This window comes from Rhinolophus hipposideros, assembly GCF_964194185.1.
Source record: "Rhinolophus hipposideros genome assembly, chromosome: 7".
Lineage (NCBI taxonomy): Eukaryota > Metazoa > Chordata > Mammalia > Chiroptera > Rhinolophidae > Rhinolophus > Rhinolophus hipposideros.
Window position 1 is genome coordinate 16672517 of NC_138053.1, and position 24761 is coordinate 16697277.

A 24761-nucleotide genomic window follows, 5' to 3' on the forward strand; every position below is an offset into this window, starting at 1 on the left:
TTTAATTTACCCATATTTTAAGAAAAAATTTCCTTTTAAATTGATTGTGAAATGCAGTTGCTATCGCAAAATTCACTAGGGTCTACTAGATCAGTAATTTAGACTGCAGAAGATCTTGGGAAATTTTTCCTTTTTGTTTTTTTAAGATCTGAAGTAATTCATAATCTTCAAAGAACGCCTGGGATGGTGGGTAATTTCCTGAATTTGTGGTTGTGGTACCTTACCTAACAATACTTGGGTGCCAGAAAAATGTATACACATGACTTTTATTCATCTTTTATTATCAGTATATATTGAGTATTACAATTTTAACACAGTTTTTTTCCTTTCTTAAAATGTGTATACATTTTTTTGGCACCCTCTGTAGATCTATTCTACATTATATATGAAGGTTTCCCATGAGCGCTTTGAAAAGCAAGTAAGATTGCAAGCTCTGTGGGTAAAACTCCAAAAGCCCTAATTTAGGTAAAAAGTAGAGAACTCTGAAAGACAAATGGTATTTAGAGGCTTGGACACTCAAAAGCTTCAACAATTCCAGCTTTCTGGCTGACTATTCAGAAATGGAATACACTACCCCCGCTTGTTGGGAACAGTTCTCCTTCAAGTGCATGGGAAGGAAGCAAACTTGAATCCAGTCAGGTAATAAGCCATCTAGTCAAAAGAAAATGGCCTGAGGAACTATTAATACATAAAACAGGGAATAATTCATGCTTACATTAACCTTTATCTTCCATTTTCTCGATAGAAAAATGGAATGAAGAGCCTAGAGTGTAAGTTCTCAAAGGTGAGAACAGCTTTGACTATTCAGCGTTGACTATTATTAGTTCCCAGCACAATGTCATATTTGTTAAACAGACTGGACCAGAGTGAAGAAATTTAAAACGCCTATTTTTTGGTGACAAAGATAAAATCTAAAGAAGTCAGTAAAATCTCTTATCTACAGGAAAATCAAATTCAGGATTTGCCAAATAATTTTTATGTGGGCTTTTTTTTTTAGAGAAGCAAAGCTGAAGAAAACAAATACTGAAAAAAACAAAACAAAAAAACAGCCAGGAGGACTACTGGAGTGTTGAAAAGTATTCTACATTACTATAATTTTTTTGTATAATGGGAGAAGGTAAAACACTACTTAAGGCCTCAATGAAACACAGATAACATTGTGACTGGCTGGGAAACCACATTGGCTAATAAGCCAGGCACTGTGCCAGCTAAAAGATAAGACTTTGCTCTTTCTGAGAAAAGGTTTCCTGCTAACGGTAAAACTAAGATCCATTTCTAGAACAGCAATAGACATTTTCGATAGCAGCTACATACCTATTCCAAGGACATTCATATATATGCAATGTTTTAAAGTCACCTGGTCCCCTCCTACACCGCACTTAAACATAGTTCAGAAACTATCAATTAAAAATGTGAAAGAAAAGAGTTCAGTGCTAAATGGTTATTTTACATTATGACATTTCTAGTGTATGGGGTACATTCTAAGTAAAATGACCAACCAGACAGGAACACTAAGCTTTCTTTTATACAACACTAATTCCAATGCATTTTTTCAGATAAAAGTATTTCTCTTAAACTTTAGAAAGGTTTCTCTCTACTTTAAATATAACTACTTCAAATATTCTGCAATTTCAAATGCAGAACACATTATTCCATATCGTAATTTGCAAATTTTATGCCAAAATCATACATTATGAACTTGGAAGAAAAAAAAAACACCTAAATATACTTCAATTTAGAAAAAAAAAGTTTCTGAACATTTTTAAATCAAAGAAATTTTAGATGTGACTCGGACACATTAAGTGGCTTAAAAAAAAAGACATACAGGCAAAACAATTCTCAGCTAGAAAACCATGAATCGAGGATAAACTATAAGAAGATTAAGACACCCAGTTATGTAACAGGTGCTAAATACGGAATCCTGGACTAAAAACTTTAAAATGAGTTTAGGAGAAACTCATACTAAATTAGACAAGTAAAAACTAGCAATTTGACTCAAGTATATGAAAATGATGCAATGGTTTTTCAATAAAAATGTTTAAATTTATCACCAATACAAGGGAAATTAAAAATATCAGTTAATTTCCTAAACAAATGCTAACTAAACTTAGGTTCTAAACCTGAGTTTAATTAGGTAGTTTCCTTTGATTTCCTTTAAATGATTCAAGTCTGAAAATATTAATCCTCCCACTTGGGACTTTAATTCATCAGTGAGAAGGGCTTTGTGCTGACTTGTGTAAAACACATATTCTTTTATTTTTAGACATTCAATCCAGCTTTATTTTCTAGCATCAGTATAATTTCTTTTATTTAAGCTTTCCAATAGAATTATCCAAATCATCAAAAAGACAAAATAATGCATTAAATTCTTTATAATATATATGCTATGAATTACTAATCAATTCATAAAACATTAGAATTAGAAAGGACTTCAGCTATTACATAATTCTACACTTGTGCAGACGAGTTATTAACTCAGCAGGCCCGGGTCGCTCAAACTTTGGGCATACCTGAAAAAGGCCTATCTTCATTTAGGACTGGCCTATGGCCATCTCCTGAGATGAGCTCTGAGCCCTTGAGCCAGAGGGTACCAATTTGATTAGATAGTTTATGCTAACACTGTGATTTATGGCGACCATTTCTCCACTCTGGGAGGCCAGAGACTAAGTAGTTGAGATCAGTCATGCAGATGATTCATACCTATGTGACTGGCTCGCAATAAAAATCCTAGGTTCAGGTACGCTTCCCTGGTAGGCAACACTGTTAAGTGTTGTCATACTTCATTACGGGGTGTGTGTCCATGTGACCGTGCTGGGAGAGACACCTGCAAGCTTCTGCCTGGTTTCCTCCAGACTTCCCTCATATGCCTTTTCCTTTTGCTGATTTTAATCTGTATTCCTGAACAGTAATAAACTACTACCGTGAATGGGAAAGCTTTTTTGAGTCCAGGGAATGCTTCTAGTGAATCACTAAGCTTCAGGGTAATCTGGGGGAATCCTTGATCCACTCAATTCTATAGAAGAGGAAATGATAACTCAATTTTAAGAGACTCATTCAAGGTAGTACAACAGGGATAGGACCAGGATGCCCACATTTTGCTTTTTGCCATATCCTCTTATCAGTCAGTGGAGACAAATTAGAAATTGTTTTAATTCCGTCCCTAATCACGTTAAACTAATATTGCTCAAGTTTCCTACACTAAAGGTAGCCATGCATAAATAACCAGATCTGTCAGCACATTTCAATTCCTTATTCCACAGTACCATGTACCACTGCTTTGCCTCTATTCAAAATACAAATTTAATTGGAATTAGGTAATCCCATTTTAGGTTATTTGTCAATTTCCTTCTCTTTCTTCTCTCCAGAGGCGTTTATGTGAACAATCAAATATAGTAGTCCCCCTTATCTGATGGAGGTACTCCAAGATCCCTCGGTGATGCCTAAAACCAGATAGTACTGAAACCTATATAGACTGTTTTTTCCTATACATACATACATACCAATGGAAAAGTTTAATTTATAAATTAGGCTCAGTAAGAGATGAACAACAATAACTAGAGTACAAAAATAATAACGTAGAACAATTATAACAACAGAATGTAATCAAAGTTATATAAATGTGGTCTTTCTCTCACACTCAAAATATCTTACTGTACTGAATTCACCTTGTATCTAAAGGAAGCACTTTATGGCTTCTCTTTGGCATATGTGAACTGCCAGCATCACTATTCTTGCACCCTGGGGACATTAAGTAAAGGGTTACTTGAACACAAGCACTGTGATACTTTGACAGCTGATCTGATAACCGAGAGGGCTACTAAGTGACTAATAGGTGGGCAGTGGTTATAGTGTGGACTCACTGGACAGAGGAATGATTCAAGTCTGGTCCAGGGACTTCATCGCACTATTAAGAACTTATGAACTGTTTATTTCTGGAATTTTTCACTTAATATTTTCAGACCTCAATCGGCCGCAGGTAACTGAAACTGCGGATAAGACAGGATTACTGTACTGTCTCAGCTATATCATCAGTGTAGTGTCGTCTCTGGCTGAGTGGGGGAAAGTATATTTGCTACCAAACTATTTATTCTATGTCAGGCTGTGGGAAGGGACACTGTATCAAGACAAAAAGTAACTTGCTGGCAGTAACCATGTTGATATTTTAAAGTCCAAGAGGCTCTCATTGAGGCTGAGCTTTTAATAAAATCTTTGCATTTTCCAAAACGTGATTAAAATTGGAATACGATGTTTAGATTATGAAAAGTTAATTCCCAATGTAAAGAATTACGAGGTGCCAAGAAAAGTCTGGATTTTTGGAGTCTCATTGTCTATTTGGAAATAAGGCAAATGCGTTTCTCTGAAATAAAGAATCTGAAATAACTCGTGAGAGAACTACTAACATCCAAATCTTCATGCTTTTCCACAGATGGGAATCTCATCATGGTTATCCATCAGTGACAACAAAAACCTTATTTCCTAAATATTGTTCTACTGTTTCTTAAATACAATTCCACCAGATGGAACTTCAATAGGTTATACTCTGTCATCAAGCAGTCAAGGAATTTTTCCAAATGAAATATCTTTGTATTTCTCCTTCACCTATTACTGTGTTCTCTGTTGCAATTAATGGCATCTCCAGCCTCTGCCGCTCAGGTTAGACAGCTCAGTCATCTGACACTGCGGACCTCCTCGTCATGCTTCTGTTATGCTCCAACCCCCCCTTTTGCTTCCTCTGATGTAGTGTCTGCTGAATTTGGTTCCCTCCTTTGGATTACCATTATCCTACCCTTAGTGTTCAGGACTTCATTATGGATTGTGTGGATTATACCACCTAACTAGTTTTTCTGCCTCTAGGACCAGTACCGTGTTTTTCAGAAAATAAGACCGAGCTGGACAATCAGCTCTAATGTGTCTTTTGGAGCAAAAATTAATATAAGACCCAGTGTTATATCACTATATGACCGGATATAATATAATATAATATAATATAATATAATATAATATAATATAATATAATATAATATAAATACCAGATATAATACTGGGTCTTATATTAATTTTTGCTCCAAAAGATGCATTATAGCTGATTGTCCAGCTAGGTCTTATTTTCGGGGAAACGGTAATTCCAAGGCCCATTATATATCACTGTCCTAAATACAAAGCAAAGTTAAAGACCTTTGGTCTGACGTTCAAATCCTTTCATTACGTGGCCTTAGTGTATCTTTCTGCTCTATATTATAATTGTTATTGTAATACACTTCTAGGGGATCTCAAATGCATATGCACCCATTCATTTTACATAGAATCACCTGAATAAATTGTCTATTCTCCCATCTCAGTATGTATGGTAAACTATTTTAAAACTTTTTATTTGTGGAATGCCTTTCTCTACTTGGCCACCTATGTTCTCACTCCCTTTTACCCCCAATCAAAAATCTATCCATATTTCAACTCTTGCTTGCTAAATACCACTAAAATGAAGCAGGGCTTCTTAGAGAAATGGCTGATTACAGATCTGAGGTAGGAACAGTATAAGCCCTGCAACATTTTGTTATGCCAAAAAAGTAAAGACTAATGGAGTTCTCTCAAAAAGTCACATAAGCTACTTTAGAAGGGATATCACTGGTCAAATTTGGGTGTGATGAAAGAATGACAATGACCATATAATTTGTTATTCAAATGATGACCCACTTGAGAGTGAAATGAGGCACTATTAAAAATTATGCTGGGACACAAGTGGTGAATATCAGGAGAATCACAGGAAAATGTGGTCACACAGTCACCCCTAGCTCTTGTCAATTTCTCATATCTCCAAGTGCTCTCTTTTAAACCCACTTCAAGGAAGCTTCTGCTCCAACTACTCCAACCAACGCCATTCTTGTAAAAGTCACCAATGATTTCCACGTTGCTAAATCTAACCAATAGGTCTCAGTACTCCTCTTACTCAACAAATCAGCAGCATCAGACTCTCCCCTCCTTGGCCAATCATAACCTTTTAACAAGTTAATTCCTCTTTTCTCTTTGATATGCTTTCTTCATATGACTTACAGGACACATACTCTAGATTTTTCTTCCTTAGCTCCCTTTGCTAGTTCTTCCTTTTCTTTCTAGCTTACGAGGGGACTTGGAAATCTTCACCATTATCTAACACTACATTCGTGATTTAATCTTGTTTCATGACTTTAAATCTCACATACAAGTCAACAATTCCCCAAAGTCTCTTACCTCTAGCCCAAATCTCTCTTCTGCACTCCAGACTTACATATCAAACTGACTGCACATCATTATTCCTAAATCCTTCCTACTCTGCTCTGATTTTCCATAGCATATCATCTACTAACATACTAAATAATTAACTAACTGATTATGGTGTCTTCTACAATCTGCCCTAAAAGATAAATTACAAGAGATCAGAATACTATGCCTATTGTTTTTTCCTTCAGGAGTATCTTAAGTGCCTAGACATTTATAACATTTGGTAAAATCTAAAAAAATATTTGTTGAAAGAATGAATACTGAAGATTTTTCTTCCTTTCTTACTTGTTAGGTATTATAAATTGTTAAACTGAATATCTCAGGTATCTCTGTATTGGGTATAACATAAACAAGACCTGCTAGTAAACACTGCCCCTGTTCAGGAAGTATTACAGAGAATACATAAAAAAACTGCCTTTCATTGAAGTTTATCATTTTTAATTTTCTAAATTAAAAACAAAAAAATACTAGTTAATCTTTAATCTTGTCCATGTTGAGATATTAATCTAAATCACTATCACACCTAATACAGAACTTCATGTAGGGAAAACTAGTAAAACAATCTTAATATTTTCTATTTCTTGATTCTACAAGTACTTCCTTTATAACTTTTCTGAAACAAAAACAATAAAGCAATATAAATTTAAGTCTCCCACTATATTTTGTGAGGTTATAGTCACCCTTTAAGAGTTGGTTTCATGCTACAGAAAGACGTCCCCATAGTACTAAGTACTTCTTGGCCCACCACAAATACATTTATCAGTGTTTTATACACACTGTATTGATACTCTCTGTTCACCTGTCCATCTCCCTCATTAGACTATAAGCTTCTCAAAGGCAAACATCATATTAATTTCTATATTTCTGTAAGCTAACAGTATTTTGTAAACAAATACAGACTTAATACATATTTTGTTGAGCTGAAATAAAAGTGCTTTGGTCATGAGGATGGCTTCGAGATGACATGATAAAAGTGTATGAACTTTTCTGGCAAAGTACTAGATTAAATAATATAAGGTAAACCTTTTGTTTTTTGAATCCTACAATAGTAACTAATAGTAAGAATGATTTCAGCTTCTGGTCTAAAGTCACAATGCAAGATGGAAAATGATGATGGGAAGTATAGTAGATCTCCGGATTTCTGTTCAGGATTTCTCAGTCACTGAATAGCTCTGGCATAATTTTTAAAACTGGTATTGAAGGCAATAGCTATCTTAAGTAATATTTTATCTATGCCATTTACACGGAGTAAGAGACTACAGAGATTCAAAATCTTAAAAAAAAATTATTAATAGTACTACGTAAGAATACTGACTGCATATTTTAGTGGTACAAAAATAGTTATCAACTCAACTCATGAAAAATTTTAGGATATGATACACATGGCTTTATTTTTCTTTGCTTTTATAATTATACCTTTCTACATCTTAAAAGTCATCAACACATTGCTAATTTTACCTCAAAAAATCATTACCGTTGACCCTTGAACAACACCGGTTTGAAATGCATGGGTCCACTTATACACAAATATTTTTCAATAAATACACAGTCTGCCCTCTGTATCCCAGGGTTTTGCATCAACAGATTCAACCCACCATGGATCAAAATCAATCCGCTGCTGGGAATTTGCAAATGCACAGGGCCAACTCTATAAATTGTTCTACACCATTTAAAGGATTGAGCCTCTGTAGATTTGGTATCAGAGGGGTGCTCCTCGAACCAGTCCTGAGAGATGGCTGTAGGCTGAAGTGAAGTTTTGGGGGGAGTCAAAAGTTATACATGGATTTACAAATGAGTGGGGAGTCTGTACTCCTAACCCGTGTTGTTCACGAGTCAACTGTATTTAAAATGCAAATACTTGAACCTGAAATGAAAAATGAAGAGCAGTCTCAAGCATTATTATTAAATGGTAGAAAGAAAAACAAACTAAGAAATTCACAATTTTGATAATTTATCTTCATTTTAATTAGGAAAATACAATGGTATTGTGCTATAACATTTTTAAAACTGTTTATAACAGATGTGCATATTAATATTTGAAACATGTTACTAGAGAGCCTTCGACTGTGCAGAACACCAGGTGCTGCGTAAAAAAAATAGATAACCAAAAAGTATAATTTATTTTTGAAATAACGTGTAACTGACCTTACATCTGATAAAAGCAAACTGGCACTTTAAAGAAATTGACCGGGGGAAAAAAAATTTTGTGTGCGTGAGTGTATGTTTGTGTGAATGCATTAGAGGTCTATTTGTCTGTTGTCTAAGTACTCGTGGCACGTCAGCTTGAATTCTTCGGAAAACAAGCTGTTCTTTGAGACAAAGACTGCGATTTACCTGAAGTTCCTTTAGGGATAGAGGTCATTTCTACTGAAATTGGTCAGTCTTGGCTGGTAATAGGCTGTGCTACCTCACTGTGCTACCTCACTGTGCCACCACCCAGCTCTGCCCATAACTTAACTCCCCGGAGGTTGGCTATTTCCCTGGAACTGGCTTTTAGCCTTCGATCTGGTTCTCAGTGATCAGACTGTTCCAGAGTGAGGTGAGCTGAAGACCTATGGGTTGCTTCAATTATGAACTGATTTCGGCCCAGTGCCAGCTCAGCCCATAACTTAACTCCCTGAGAATTGGTTATTTCCCTGGAACTGGTTTTTAGCCTTCGATCTGGTTCTCAGTGATCAGACTGTTCCAGAGTGAGGTGAGCTGAAGTAGGTTGTCCAAGTAGTGAGCTGTTTTGGGCCCACTATTAAAAATGAGATCCCTGCTCTCTAAGCCTTCTAAAACTGTCCCTTTGTTTTCGTGCATATACTTAACTAAATGGACAGATCTGACAAACAGTAACTTAGAAAATCAGTGGCCACTTTGGAGAACTTTTGAGATTCCCATAGTTGATTTTCTTGAAACTAAATTGGAAAACAGGGCTGTCATTAAGAAAGAGCAATGGAATGCCTATTTTGAATGGTATATTGAGGTTTCCAAACAAGACTACGAATCTAAAGTTGCCCATTTAAAACAAATAAAGTCTCCAAATTAATGAGGGCTACTAAGAATTCAGAGACAAAATGGCACCTGAAACCTCGTGCTCTTTCTCTACAGCACTGCCTTGCCCTTCCCCCACTGCTCCTTTGTCTCAAGCTCCATCCCTGATGCCATTCTGTCCCTCATTGCTGCCTCTGCTTTCAACTCAGTCCCCAGCAGCACCTTGTTTTTAATCTTCTTTTTCTCCTCCCTGGAAACTTATCAGTACCTTCCCATTTAAGGTTAAACCCTTTGGAGATCCTAACAAACCCCACACACCTCCCATGTCCCCTAAACTAAAGGTGAGTTAAACGAGCCATTGTAAAGAAATTTCCCAAGGTAACTGAAGACTCTAATAAGTTTGCTGAGGAATTTGATATTACTATTCAGGCCCATCCATCAGCTGGGGTTTTCTGACTTTTATCAGCTAATCAATGTCAGTTGGCTAGACAAGCTGGACACTGGATGAGGATTGCTGGATGGGAACATCCTGACAGAGACTTACAAAAGTAAACCTCCAATTGTGAGGAACCCAGGGAACTTGCTCGAAAACTACATCAAGCAATTCCGAAGGCCTTCCCAAGGTCTACAGATTGGAGCAAAATTCACACTTGCTCACAAAGGCCTGACAAATTTGTTCATGACTGTTACAATAGACTTCAGGCAGTTTTTAAGGAAAATTCTGGTCTTCCTTCAAATGTTAACACATGTGTATCTTTTAAATTCTTTGTCAACAGGTTAAATGAAAACCCTTCCCTTCTGGTTAGAAGATCTAGGATGGGATGGGAAACTACGCTACCCTAGAGTTGGTAAATCTGGCCAGCGAGCTTGCCAGTACCCTAGACGAGCCACGTAAAAAGGAAGATTGCCAAAACTTCGACTTTCTACACCCAGCATCTTTCAGTCATCTAACTTCCTTTGAAATCCTTTTGTTAACTGCTTCCATTTAACCTTTTCACATTGAAGTAATCTTAATCCAGCTACTTTTCTCCATTCTGAGACTGAAGAAGCCACTCAGGACAGCCTGACACTGACAGATCACCTCCTGACTCCTCGTGACCATTTACAGAAGACTCCTCTAGGTAAAGCTGATCTTTCATGGTTTACAGATGGTCCATACTTAAGACATGCGAACAGTGAGTACTGTGCTGGTTATGCTGTTGTAACTCCTTCTGAAGTCATCAAGGCAGCGCCTTTGCCTTTGGCTACTTCAGCACAGCAGGCTGAATTATATGTCCTCACTCCAGCTTGCATTTTAGCAAAGGGTAGAGCATTTACACTGACAGTAGATATGCTTTTAGAGTGGTTCATAACTTTGGAATGCTATGGAAACAACGTGGCTTCCTTACCTCCAATGGAGATAAAATTTAAAATGGTCCATATGTACAATGCTTATTGGACACTATATTTCTACCTGATGCTTTAGCCATTGAGATTCCAGGACACTAAACATGACTCCGTGGAAGCTAAAGGAAATCATTTTGCTGACATTTCTGCTAAGAACGCTGCCCTAAAAGGTGTCACCAGCAGTCAGACCTCTGTCATGTTCCAAAGAGAAACTTTTCCTGTTGATAACTCAGAAAAACTGGAAGAAAAACAAGACTGGAGCTCTAATAGTTGTTGGTTTGATGAGGAAAAGAAACTGGTTCGGACCAAATAAAAATCCAGTCCTACCAGAAACTCTAAAATTCCCACTTTTACCCACTGTACATGCATTGAACCATTGGTCAACTGTACAACTCCCCAATATTGGTGGGGAGATATTAAGGCTGCATCAAGTGCCTACTTTAGGAGTCTCACCTGCCCAAAGTATAACTCGGGGAAACCTATTCACACTGCCCCTGGACATTTTAAGTTGCCAAACGGACCATTTGGTTTCTGGCAAATAGACTTCATATGACATCTCATGGATACAAGTATGTTTTAGTCATGATATGCATGTATTCTCACTGGACTGAAGCTTTCCCCTTTCAGACAAGCTAATGCGTCTGCAGTGGCATAAATACTGTTAGAGAACTCCTCTTGAACGCCACGATGATAGAGGAATCCATTTCACTGGTCAGGTGCTAAAGCAAGTCTGTGCTATTTAGCTAGTTCTACATTCTCACTGAGCTTACCATCCTCAATCTTCAGGATTGGTTAAATGCACTAATGGCATTAAGACTCAATTGGCAAAATTTGCAGAAACTTTTCAAATACCTTGGCCAAAACCATTGCTGACAGTTCTTTAAATCTCAGATCTGCCCCTTTTGGTACTTATAAGCTTTTACCTTTTGAGATATTTACAGGATACCCTATTGCCTTTTGAATTTCGCTCCTGCCTCTCTTGATCTACAGTTGGTGAAAGGAGACATACTTCAATATTATAAAGGCTTAATTGCTTCTATCAATAATAATTGTGCCTTAGTAGAACAATCACTTCACTGTGCACTCCAGGGAAATGAAAAAATGAAAGAAAAATACTTTGCAACTGAAGATTTTGTTTACTGGAAGAGACACCTCAAAATGGATTCCCTCCAGCCACGCTGGAAAGGCCCTTACCAGGTACTGTCGACAAACCCGTGCTGCTAACCTGTAGGGAGCAGACTCCTGGATACACGTATCACACCTCAAGTGGGTACCAAACCCTGACTGGAACTGCACACAGTCTGGTGACCTGAAACTAAAGCTGTCAAAATTTAAAGCTGGCGACCTCCAAGGAGATGAGTTACCAAACCTTTTTGGTTCTTGAATCTATCAAGAACTTTGATCTATTTAAGATAACAACAGCCGTTGTCTCATTATCCACAAGCTTAAGCTCCTGATTTACACCTACCTTATGACCTAGATTGTTCTAATTCTACCTTAAATTTTTATTATATTTAAGCTCTGCTCCTTATGCCCATCAACCCTAGACACCAGCTGCTTCTGGTGTCTCTCCGCTGATCTGACACTCAGAGCAAGTCCTTTCTGACACTGAGGGACAAAAGGCTGAAAACTGGAAAACCTGAGACCTGAAGACCTGACTGCTGATCAATGATGCTTTGAGAGAAAAGATCTTGATCAAAAGGGGGGAATGATAAAAGCGAACTGATACTTTAAAGAAACTGACCAGGGAGTTGGGAGGTCCATGGCTGGAGCTGGGTTTCCTGTTCCTCTCTATTCCAGACTTCCTGTGGAACTGTATGGCTCTAACTTCCTGTGGGGGGTGTACGTAAGGGAGCCATTTTGAGAGATCACTTTCTTTCTGCAGGTGGACGGCTGGCCAGAAGGTGCGTGTTCCCACACTGCTGTGGTGGTTTTGTTTTCTTTTCCCAAATAAACCCTCTTTCTGATGAACTATTTAAAAGATTACTTTTGTCCAGTTAACATCATAATACAAAGGAAGATGCAATGCAGTAGGTAGACTGTTAAAAACTGGTTACCTAATTTCTATTATGTATACATGAGGATGAAGCAAGCAGGGTAATTGTGTTTACTGCTGTAGTTATCAATGGTAGGAATAATAAAAATACCCAACATACTGGAGTAACATTTTTCAAATTGCACAAATCTCCCACCCATTATATGTCCCCAGGTATGAATCTTCATGCTCGTATATCTGCCTCCACCAAACAAAACCACTGTTTTAGAGGTTGGTGAAGGCTGTGACAATGATTCATTCTGGATTTGTAAGAGTAGTGAGGTAGAGATGAATGCAGTGTTATCAGAGAAAGCTAGAGAAACTTAAAAACAGAAATGTATAAAGTATGTGTAGGAGATATAAAACTGACTGTAGTATGTAGACAGAAATGAGGATGAGAGATTAAGTTGGTCAGGATGACAGGAACTAACTGATAAAAAAGCTTTTAACACTTAGGAGGAATTGACTCCATCTGGTAGACAACAGGAAGCTAATTTAGGTTCTTAAACAAGAGTGATATATAAAACAAAGTACGTTTACTACTAGGAAATTTTACTAGTGTCAGGTTTTTGCTGGCAGCCAGTTAAAGAATTACTAAATGTCTACAAATAGTACTGTCTCATTTTAGTTCCAAGTTCACTTTCATGTTTAAAGTTGAATTTTCATAGTTTAAAAACTAAAATGAAATGTATCTTTTAACTATAAATTTTCATCAAGATACAAAAATAATTACTGACATGGAAATAATTACAATTTCAGTGAGCAAAAACTAAAAGAAACTTGTAAAATTCAATAGTCCAAAGATTTGTATTACATTTCAAAGTAGATATTAACTAAGCATAAACATTATCAAACAATTTGGTCAAATGAAGCTGCGAAACCTTGTCATTATATAGTCCTATCTCTCACAGTACAACTATCTTTTAGAAAATAAGACAAAATAGCATTTTTAACTCAAGTGATGAAACACGATCACATATTTTTTATGGCAAATAAAAACATCTAAACTGTTCTTGGCACATGAAATTACCCACTTCTGCATGTTCAAGGAGTCAAGCACAAAAAATGAGATGCAGCAATTACATCAGCCTGAAGATTCTACTTATAGTACTGTTGCATTCTAAGGAATAAGTCAGAATAGACAGATTGCTTTTTTCATTTTAGAGATCCTCTTCTAATAAAATGGCTGGCCTTGTGGAGAAAAGTTTACTATTTTTGAAAAGGAATCCAAACATTTGTTTAAAAGGGCATAATTTTGTAGACTTTATAGGAGTAAATAAAATACTTAAAATCACTTTAGTTGTATATCTTTTCAATAACATGTTAACAATAAAAATAATTAGAGAAGGTGAGATGTGTATTTTAAATTATTCAGTATATTAAATAAAAAGAGGATAAAATTACAGCTTTATATGAATACATTATATTCACTTTTTTATTCCTAAAACTTTTTAATCTGTATACATTTGCAACTTTAGTTTTTCTTGCCCAAACCCAAAGAGTTAAAGAAAAAAAGAAACAAAAACAAAATCTCAAACTTAATAAACAATTACATAAGCCCATAGAACATTTTTTTTCCTTCAGTGAATCACTTCGGAAATTCATCAAAAGGCCTTAGGAAAATTCTATTAGGTAACTGAGGAAGTCTTTCCCTACAATATTGGAATTATAAATAAGATATAGAGATGAGCAAAAAGGGATTTAGGAATGTGTTAAACGAGAGTTGTTTTTAACTGAAAGAATAAGGGACAATCTTTCAAAATCTCAAGAAAATCAAACTATGTATCATAAGTTCTTATTCCTTCAAAGCATTTTCTCTAGAACTTCAAGTTTTCAGTAAACTTTATCAAGGGCACAATTATAATAAAATCACACCTGTTTATTAATTATATTTCCATGTGTTACTAGGTTAAAGAGCCTATATCAATTAATACTGGAATCATTACATTCAAATTGTTTATAGAACCAAATTTAGCAAGGAATTAAATTTTCTTTGACATCTAATCATTGCTACTAATTCACGATCCCAAGGGAATTGATTAGTTTGGTACTGAGCTTCCAGATATTATTTCTAAATGTTAAATATATATACAAAATCCTTTATGGATAACCCGGCATTCTGTATCTTTAGGAAGGCCCAACTATTCCAATCATGTAAAATTATAATCAAATCCTATTTTGTCCCCAAGAGGCAATGATGATAAATTACTTCATTATTATTTGCACTTTTCAACTAATAGTGATCATTAAAATTATAACACAAAAGCACATTTCTTTATAATACCTAATTATTCTTAATACAATTGAGCATTTAAAGTGTAAGAGGTTAGGTTAGTAGAGTATTGAGAATATGGACTACTTACTGATTCAGATAGATTTGGAATGAATCCTGGGTTTGTTAAGCTTTAGTAGTGTAATTTTGGGCAAAGCAATTAATCCTTAAATCCCCAGTTTTCACATCAGCAAAATGAAGCTAAACAGGAACCTTGAAAAGCTACTCTGAAGATTATAGATAATATATGTAGGTTGTAGCAAAGAGTCTGGCACAGAGCAGGTGCTTAAACATTAATAACTAAAATTAAATTATTAGCAGTGTTCATATATCTGACGTTGATCTTCCTAGTGCTATAAATAACATATAAGTCTGGGATGTAAAGCTGTCGCATAAAACAGTATCCTTGTTATCTAACAGGGAATCAATTGAAGACTATCAAGGAAATTATATCAATTTGATCAATCAGTAACATTAATATATATAATATATTATATATATAAATATATAATATATTATATATATTAATATATTTTTACTAAACTGCCATCTCTTCCAGGAAACCTTTCCTGCTTATTAGCTAGAAGCAATCTCTTACTCTTTTAAAATTTTCAAAGCACCTATCATAACTTACCGTTTTTAAAGTTGTGTGCACCCGTTCCTTTCTCTGATGGTCTAAGATTTTTGCAGAGCTGGAACAATGAATTACATGGCACATTACCTTTCATAAAGATAGGCTTTATAAATGTCTCCTTAATGCATGAAAAAATTAAGTCAGTCACTGCTTCCTAATAAGTTATCTCCCCTCCAATCTCTTTTCCCTCTAGTCAAGCCTCCACTCTCCTTCAAATTTAGTTTTCTAGAAAATGCATACGATTATTCAAAAACTTTGATCTACATTTCCTAAAAGGCTTTAAATGGTAATCTCATCTACCCTTCAACCACCATCATCAACCTTTTGTTCCTCTATTCATTCCATATTCCAGCCATGACATTGATTTGTTGATGAAATAGTTGAATGTCTGCTTTATGCCAATTAGTACACCAAGCTCTGGAGATAAAAACATCTTACGCTCAAAACAAGGAGACATATAAAGACATAATTACAGTTCAATGTGCTAAATATTATAACAGAAATAGAGTACTGAGCAGACCTTCCAAATCACACCCAGAACTTTCAGACCCGTATGCTTTTTTCTTGGTGTGCTCTATTTACCTAGACTGCCTTTTCCAAAGCAGAATCATATTTACTCTTCAAGTTCCAACTCAGTACCCCCATTCTGTAAGGTATTCCCTAAATCCTGTAGGTAATTAATTAACAGATGCCTTTTCTAGGTTCCTACAACTCTTTGATTATAATAGTGGTATAGTGTATATCAGACTCATATGCTTGTTTCCCACAGAACAGTATATTTATTAGCTGATGGCAGAAATCTATTCATCTACATATGTAGCAGGTTCTAAATTAAAAAGTATTTAATTAACCTCAGAATAGTATATGGAATTTATAATAGTTGTTCTGGGAATTCCTAGTCTTTTTTTCATTTGTACTTTTTCTTTTCTGGCTACAAATTTTATGGATCTTAAGAAAATATATAATCATTAATAAACTGGGATGCTACATTAGATTGTGGAGAAGAATTATTAACTACAACCAAAACCCACAAGTTCTTTATTAATATACTGAGTTTCAAAAGAAATCAAGAATTTAAAGTGAGGATTTCTCTCCTTACCTCACCCATACATAAAACTGATATACGTTGAAAAGGGTTTAATTAGTTTTGAAGAAGGAGAGAATATAAGTGAACTATACATTTTCACTGTATATTCCTAAAGAAGCATTTGTTTTCCCAAGTTTCAGATATTTATTAATCAGTGTAAACCCCAACATAATACACCAACATGATTTCGTGCATTTGGAGGGGAAATATCTCCTGGTGAAGTGGAAAACTGTGGATGGCTTCTGGAAAAACTTCATTCTAAGCAGATTTCTAGTGAAACATTTGATTTAGAAGTCTGGACCTTCTTTCTTCAGTTTGCTGTAATCTACATTCACTGAGTAAAACTTGTGTTGATCATTAGGACCTAGCTTGTTCCAGGATTCTGGGTTATTCTTTTTATCTTAAAAGACATCTGAATTGAATAATGCCAGGCGCATGACATACAGCGCTGCTCCAGTAGGTCCGGCTCCAATAAATACAAAGGGGGGGATCAAGCTTGGATGTTTCCTGGCCTGACCCAGGATTTGGCGCAGCATGGTTGCAGCAGTGGGCTCAGGTCCGGAAGCACAGAAAAGCAAAACTGCAGGCCTGGAGACTAGGTAGTCTCTGCCCCTAACGAAGCCTTTTTAATTGGAGCAATCATTGCCCTTGGAATTATTTTTCTTTCTTAGAAGACTACATAGTTTATACAATTCAGTGGCAGGTATAGAAAACAATAAAATTACTCATATTCAAGAAAAGAAAAGGACACTGCTGAGTTTCCCTTGTCACAAAATATTAATAATTTTAAGTAGCAAATACTAACATTAATTATTGTAACAGGAAAACAGAACACATGGTTTCCATTACAATAGAAATCTAACAATATAAAATATGTGCTCATGTTAATGAGTGTAAATGTTTGAAAATAATGTGTTTCCGTTTAATCCAAAATTCAGGTAACATCTCCGTTGTATAAGTTATTTATTTCAAGACCAGTTATTTATTGTTATTATTGCTGCTTTACTCTAGGACTCTCTGTCTCCCATTGTGTGTTTCAAACAAACTATGTTGTAATATTTGCCTCTTTGCTCAATCACCACATTATTTCATACTGACATGATACTCGTATTGGTGGTCCAAAGTTTTTGAATTAACAGTTGAAAAGGGTTTTGGATACTTTCACAATTAGTAGGAAGATTCTGCCAAGGTTGTAAGTTCAAATTTGCAGAATTACAAAACTTAAAAAAAAATAAAAATAAAAATAAAACAAAAAGAAATAAACATTTTTGACAAAAAGCTCATGTGATACTCCTTTCTACTTCTTACCCCTAAATCCTGTTTAAACACGCATCAGCCTCTGAAGTAGGCTTATTTGAACTGAAGTAATTCCAAAAGCAGTTTTTTATTTTAAAATTAGGTGGATATACTGACTGTTAATGGTAATAGCATTTTCATCACGTTTGCCAACAAAGACCCTTAGCTTTCCCTTTATTTTCAAATAGAAGTAGGTTTAAAAACAGGGATGGATACCACTTTTATTTATCACAACTACTCTCATTTAAAAGATAAAAACATTTAAGACCACCGTAGATTTGATATAACATCTTTATATCAACATAGCTTACACTGAAAATTATGACCCCTACATATTAAAAATGCAGCGCTGCTAACAGTTTCAGGAACATGACCTACTCAAAAAGCTTGCTTACTATTGCAGAAACCACATGCCAGGAAGCAAACTGGAATTCCAGCGTGATGATCTGTTTCTACTTAGTGCTATATGTGTGAGGAGAGCAGTATATACTATAACTATCTTTTAAAATTCCACTATGACTTCCTGTTTATCATTCCACATGTTACAAGTTGACTACAGAAGGATATTAAATCAGGGCAATAAAAGTCGCCTCTTTCAAAAAATTGAATTATAAGTTAAATGGCCTTAGAGAACTGGCCAAGGTTGACTGTGAAATGAAGAGTCTACCCATTCTTTTATTTTGTACACTTAACATTAAAGCCAAACCTAACACCAAAAAACAAAAACAAGTCTTGGGTTGCAGACTCTTCTTAGTAACAGTTCAGTAAGATTCTACTTATCTACTGAGATTCAGAGCAATCTCAACATTCTACACACGCCAGTCTTATGTGAAAAGTCACTCAGTCAGCCTAGCCAGGCAGCCTCCAGAATGTAGCTGACATTACTAGGTGTTGGGGACAAAGAATTGAGTAAAACAACCTATTTTCCTAAGACAGTCTAGCTAGATAGGAATGGCATGAAAGCAGACTCATCCAACACGATAGCAGAATTATATAAAGGTAAAGAGAATAATATATAGAAGATGTGGTAAATGATTAGTACTCCAAGGGTCAGAGGGGTGGTGTCAGGGAAAGTGTCCTAGAACAAGAATTAGAATTAGGTATTAAAGTAAGGAGTATAGTAAGTAAAGTAAGTAAAGAAAGTTTTTATTCGTGCTACGTGTAAAACATCTGATGACAGGCAAGGAGGCATAAAATAGATTGGTATGTCTGAGGTTCAATATAGGTGGAACAGTAAGTATGGGATAGGTAGATGTTATTTATAGGTGGAGAAGGTAGCTAGTGTACAGATCACAAAGGCTTTGTATGTCATGCAGGAGAGAATCCTGATCAGATCTGCATTTTAGGAAGGTCACTGGTTCCAGTGTAGAATGTGATTCGAAGTGGGGTAAGACCTGAGGCAGAAAGTTTATTATTTCTCCAAAGGAGAAATAATAACTTGAACTAAGAAGTGGTAACATATCTAGGAGATAAAAATAATAGGTCTTGGTGAAGGGCAGGATTTGGGAATATAAAGTAGCTAATATAAAGAAGGGAATTCAAAAGGATTCCTAGATTTCTGGCTTAGTAAATTAGATGAATGATAATATTAAAACCAAAATCAGGAACAGAAGAACATTAGAATGGGGGTAGCAATGTACAAAATGTTAGGATCTATATTCAGATACTAACATCTTTGGAAATATTTGCTCACACCTTCTCTCTCTACCTTACAATATGTCATCCTGTATCCTCTTACCCCAACATCACAACTGCCTAGAACAGTGATGGACACCTAACCCAAAATAGACCGAGAACTTGAGCCAATGTGGGTTCTTCCCCTGAACAGAAAGCATGAGGATTCTGGAGCTGAGGATGACACTGGAGGGGGCCCTGGCCATAACTAAGGAAGGAAAGCTGTCTGGAGAGTCAGAGAGAAGGGAAGTGAGAGGAAGCTGCAGAGTGGGAAGGATGGGAGGAAGATGAGGAAAGGTAGAGACGAAGCAAAAATGGAGGGAAAAGGGGCAGGAAAGAAACACATAAACTACATGAGTTTCGGAGAGCTCTCCAGAGCCTGACTCTAATTCCTGGTGAGGTTAAAATGCAGTGTTTGCCCTTAGGCTTCATAAGAAACCCCACTATCTTAATAACCCTTTTTAACTAAGATGAGTGAATATGTAAAATATCGAGTTTCAGGTGCATCTGAAAGCACCTAAGTGGAGCTGAATATTAACAGTGAAGATCTTACAGGAAAGATTTGCATTAGAGAGAGATTATGAAGTATCCCAAATAGTGACAGTAGTTAAACTTGCAAGTAGCCATGTTAGAGAGTGGAAAGTGGGAAGATAAAGAAAGAACTTATGGGGAACACCAGCATATAGGGGTCAGAGTCAATCTTATTCAAGGAAACTGATGAAGAGGCAGGTAGAAAACTGAGTGAGTTGCTCAGGAAATAGGAAGTTGGAAGAAGTTGAGATCAATGTGGCTATACTATTAAGATGCTATTCTCATAAAAGAGGGAAAGGAAGAAAACTGGGAGATAAGCTAAAGGATAATGGCGGGTGCTAAGGGAGAGTTTGAAGCTATAAGTAAAATTAGGCATAATAATAACAAAGAAAAAAAGAAAGGGACACAGCACATTAAGAGGGATTGGCCCTGAATAGAAAAAAAGTTTGAAGAAAGCCACTTTTCCTCTGGGACCAATAAGAACAACTATCAATCTGGGGCTTACTTTGTGAAGAAACACAAACCTATAAAACAATTTATTAAGTTTTACTTTTTGTGAAATGTATTTTTTTAAGTACCAAAATATATCTGTCTCTTTACGATGACAAGGGATATTATCGTATCTTAAAAAAAAGTTATCATCATGATAAAAGGTTAGATGTTTAATGGGTAAACATCTAGAAACACCCTATCAAAGATATAAAATAAACTGCTGATTTAGTAAATTATTTAAGTGGTATAAGTATTATCATAATGATATGTAAAAACATGTCAACCATTGCTTTGTAATTAAAAGATAAATTCCAATTAGACTATTTCAAAACAAAAATACTATTTCAAAAATCCTAAAAAGCCTACTCTTGCTCATGGTTGAAAGAGTAAGGTAGCAAAGGTGGTAAGCTCCAAACTAACTGAAATAAAAGAATAGGACTTGGAGCAAGACATGACTTTATAAAACTCAATCACTTCATTTTATGGATGAAAAACTAAAGCCAACAGAGGTCAAGATTCATAATCTTAATTATACTTCAATTCTAAGACTTAGAATTCAGTTTTGTAGTTTTCAATTCATACTCATTCCACTTTGTTTTTCTTTTGGCCTACGGGCACCAGTGTTAGATGGAAACAATATTTTGTATGTTCTAACAAAAAGGTAGGCAGACACATCCAAAAGATGTTGGAGGTATCTAATACACAGTGTTCCAACTGCTCTGAGGGCTGCTGCAAACAATTAACCCAGTTTATAATTATAGTCACAAAGCTGTAAATTTTGAACGGTCAAGTACTAAAAAAGCTTTATTCAATTTTCAAACAATTAGCAGTTATTCTCTTACTATCTTTGTGGATTAACAATATCCTTCACTTTCGCAAAATTCCCAAAGCACATTTATGATTAATTGCTATACAAACTTTCTCTCATTTTCAGATTCAACTAAATTCTAATGCTTCAGAAATATGTTACAGAGATTAATTATTGCAAATTATTGTAAAAATTAAATAGCAACACACACTAAGATTTCAAAACTCTTAGAATATAAAAATGCAGTAGTCTCTCTCTCTCTCACACACACACACCTTCAGGATGTACATATAACAAATATCTGCTTTCTATAATATTTCGTTGTACAATGAGTATTAAGGCTTTCTAATCCATGTTGCTTCAAAATTCTTTAAAGTCTCCACCTGAATACATATCTACTTTATAAGTGATACATCTCCATTTGTATATAAAAACATTAAATAAATAAATAAAAATAATGCAGTTAGGTAAACAGATATTCCCATCTTATTTTCTCTACATTTAATTTTATAATCTATAATTTAGTGATTTCTAAAAAAATTTTAAAGACTGATACTAAGCAGTGTTTAACTTTTCAGTATTATAATGCTTCTATGAATATTTTCATCTGTCCTGAGACAATAAATATAAAACACAATATAGTGCCTGGCAAATAGTAAATACTCAGTTAAAACCAGTTATATTACCTTTATTATTAAGGAAGGAATTTTTGTATAAATTATTTTCACCGTATGCCTTAATTTTACTATGTGCTTCTCTAGCTAAATAACTTAGGGATCCGTAAAAAGTTAATAGAAGAAAAAGTAGAGAACCATATGACTTCACTCATATGTGGGATATAAAACTGAAAGCAACAAACGAACAAAGCAAACAAACAACTCACAGACACAGACAACAGTTTAGTGGTTACCAGAGGGTAAGGGGGGAGGAGGGTGATAGAAGAGGGTAAAGGGGTCAAATATATGGTGATGGAAGGAGAACTGACTGAGTGGTGAGCACACAATGTGATCTATAGATGTTACAGAATTATATACTTGAAACCTATATAATTTTACTAACCAATGTGACCACAATAAATTTAATAAATTAAAAAAACAGTTCATAAGCTACTTCAATTTCCAAAGAAAAAGGAACTGTTTCAGAAGCCAGAATTTATACTAATATCAAAGTTAAAAGTAGGAATACTATTAGAAAAGGCAGCAAAGACTTGGTATTCGTGCAGTATAGTCTATAAAATTGGAACCTATGATTTTATAGAATCATAAAGATCAGGGCTTTTTTTTTTCTTGGCCAGAAAAGACAAACTCCCATTTCTAAAAATATCTCAGGTTTTCATCTTGAGGAAGTCATCTTGCAACAAAATACCCTGTTATCATAGAAAACAAGCATAGGACAGTATGTCATGAACAAGACTATAAAAATGTAGTGGTATATGAGCCAAGGAAAAAATTCATCTGGAAAAATGAATAAGTAGAGGTTTTTCTTCAAATTTAATTGAGACTGTGAATTTTCTGTTTTGTGACTATTTCTTTGATACTCCCATGTACATGATAAACACTTTTAAAAGAAGTAACAAATGACCTTTCTTAAAAAAAAAAAAGAACGCTCTATATATTTGCTTATTTTAGAAAAGTAGACCAATTTTGTACAAGAATCATAAATGATGAATAAAATTTGACATTTAAACAAAGCAAATGCATAGTGTTATTTTTTTTCCTGGTTTTCGTATTTAAATTTAATCCAGCTTTTAAATAGCACTTCAAAAAAGATAAATTCAGAGCATCCAATTCAGATGTCCGTAACCACTGCCATGAATTCAAGAAATATATACACTATTAATTTTATGAATTAGAGGACTATGTAGGCCATAGATTTTAGCTTTCTATGATGCAACAATTCCATAGTGGTTTTATATAATCACAAGAAAGAAGCAGAAAGAAAAAAGAAACAAGAAAACCACGGTCATGACACAGTAATTTTGTAAAGCTATGAACTTTATCACTGAGTCTGATTCCTTATTTCTGATGAGGTTTTAAGAATAACAGAGAACAAGTTTCACACAGATCAAACAGGACAACTTTCTGATTAACTAAATTAAATCCATTACTGAGAGTTACAGAAGGGAAGTAGTCTAAAGATTAACGACTTTTATTTTCTAACTCTTCACACACTGCATATAGGCTTATTATATATAATGCATCCTTTCCATGGTAAAATAAAATCAGCAATTATATAAAAGCTCAAAGCCTCTGAATAATTTAAGACTACAAAAATGACTATTCAGAAGAAATTACAGGGAAAAATTTAGATAAGGAATGCAATAATTTGGTTAAGAAAAAGTGAGAGACAAAGGGATATAATATACATTAACTTCCTATCTTAGTGTTATCCTCAAAACAAAAATCTCTAAGAATTTTATTTCTCATTAGAATTTCATGGGGAAAAATGGTATATGAAAAAGCCTAAATCATAAGTAATCCAAAGTGATACAAATGATAATGAGGAAGCAAATATAGAGTATTTTGACTGAATGACTGGGAAAAAAAGGGGTTAAAGAAGATATATCAAATGGATTTCATGAATTTTGCAGTCCTGTGAAAATAAAACAAATAAAAATAACCTCACAAAAAACAATAAAACAAGTAAAATTACCTTAAACCAAAGAAGAGTCATGTCCTGTTTCTATTCATTTTAATTGATAACTTTGACATATAAAACACTACCATCCCTTTAAAAAGAAAAAATGGCGAGGAGCTTTGATAATCTAATTCAATTAAAATATGTTTAGAGAATTCTCCTGTTCTTTTACCTATCTCAAAACTTGGAAGTTATACCAAAATGTAATAGTCAAACATACATGCAAAATGACCCTGCAATTAAGATAATTGCTGGTACCAAATGTTGTTTTTAAGTTCTGCAATATAACAGTCTCCCAGACATTTAATAGTATGTCATTTGGTAAATGAAAGTTTCCACAAAGTAAGAGCAGCGAGAAGACCTAAAAATTATACTAGTGAAGAGTCTGGCTGAAAGAAACAAAAATACAGATCATTTTGGTCCAATACTAATTTTATTTCGAGTTACTACAGAGCTGAATAAAATGCTGACACCACCACACAAAAATTTATTGAGTTGGCAATACGCAAAGCATGATGTCAGCCACCAATATCCCCATCTACATTACCAAATAGCATGAACACTTTAATTCTTGAATTTAACTTAGATTTCATGCCTAAAGTTACAGTAAAAATAAAAATGTTAGGCATGAGGTATTATGAAACATAGATGAGTTTAGTTTGGCACAGTTTTGACTCA

At 34.9% G+C, this 24761-nt stretch overlaps 1 protein-coding gene and 1 pseudogene across 2 annotated transcripts in view; both read right to left on the bottom strand.

Moving 5' to 3' along the window:
• Positions 1-24761, bottom strand: part of SRFBP1 (serum response factor binding protein 1) — a 53512-nt gene that overhangs the window by 17711 nt on the left and 11040 nt on the right. The window lies entirely within an intron of this gene.
• Positions 16933-17181, bottom strand: LOC308499869 (cytochrome c oxidase subunit NDUFA4-like; annotated as a pseudogene). Its single transcript has one exon. The product of its transcript is annotated as a cytochrome c oxidase subunit NDUFA4-like (transcript).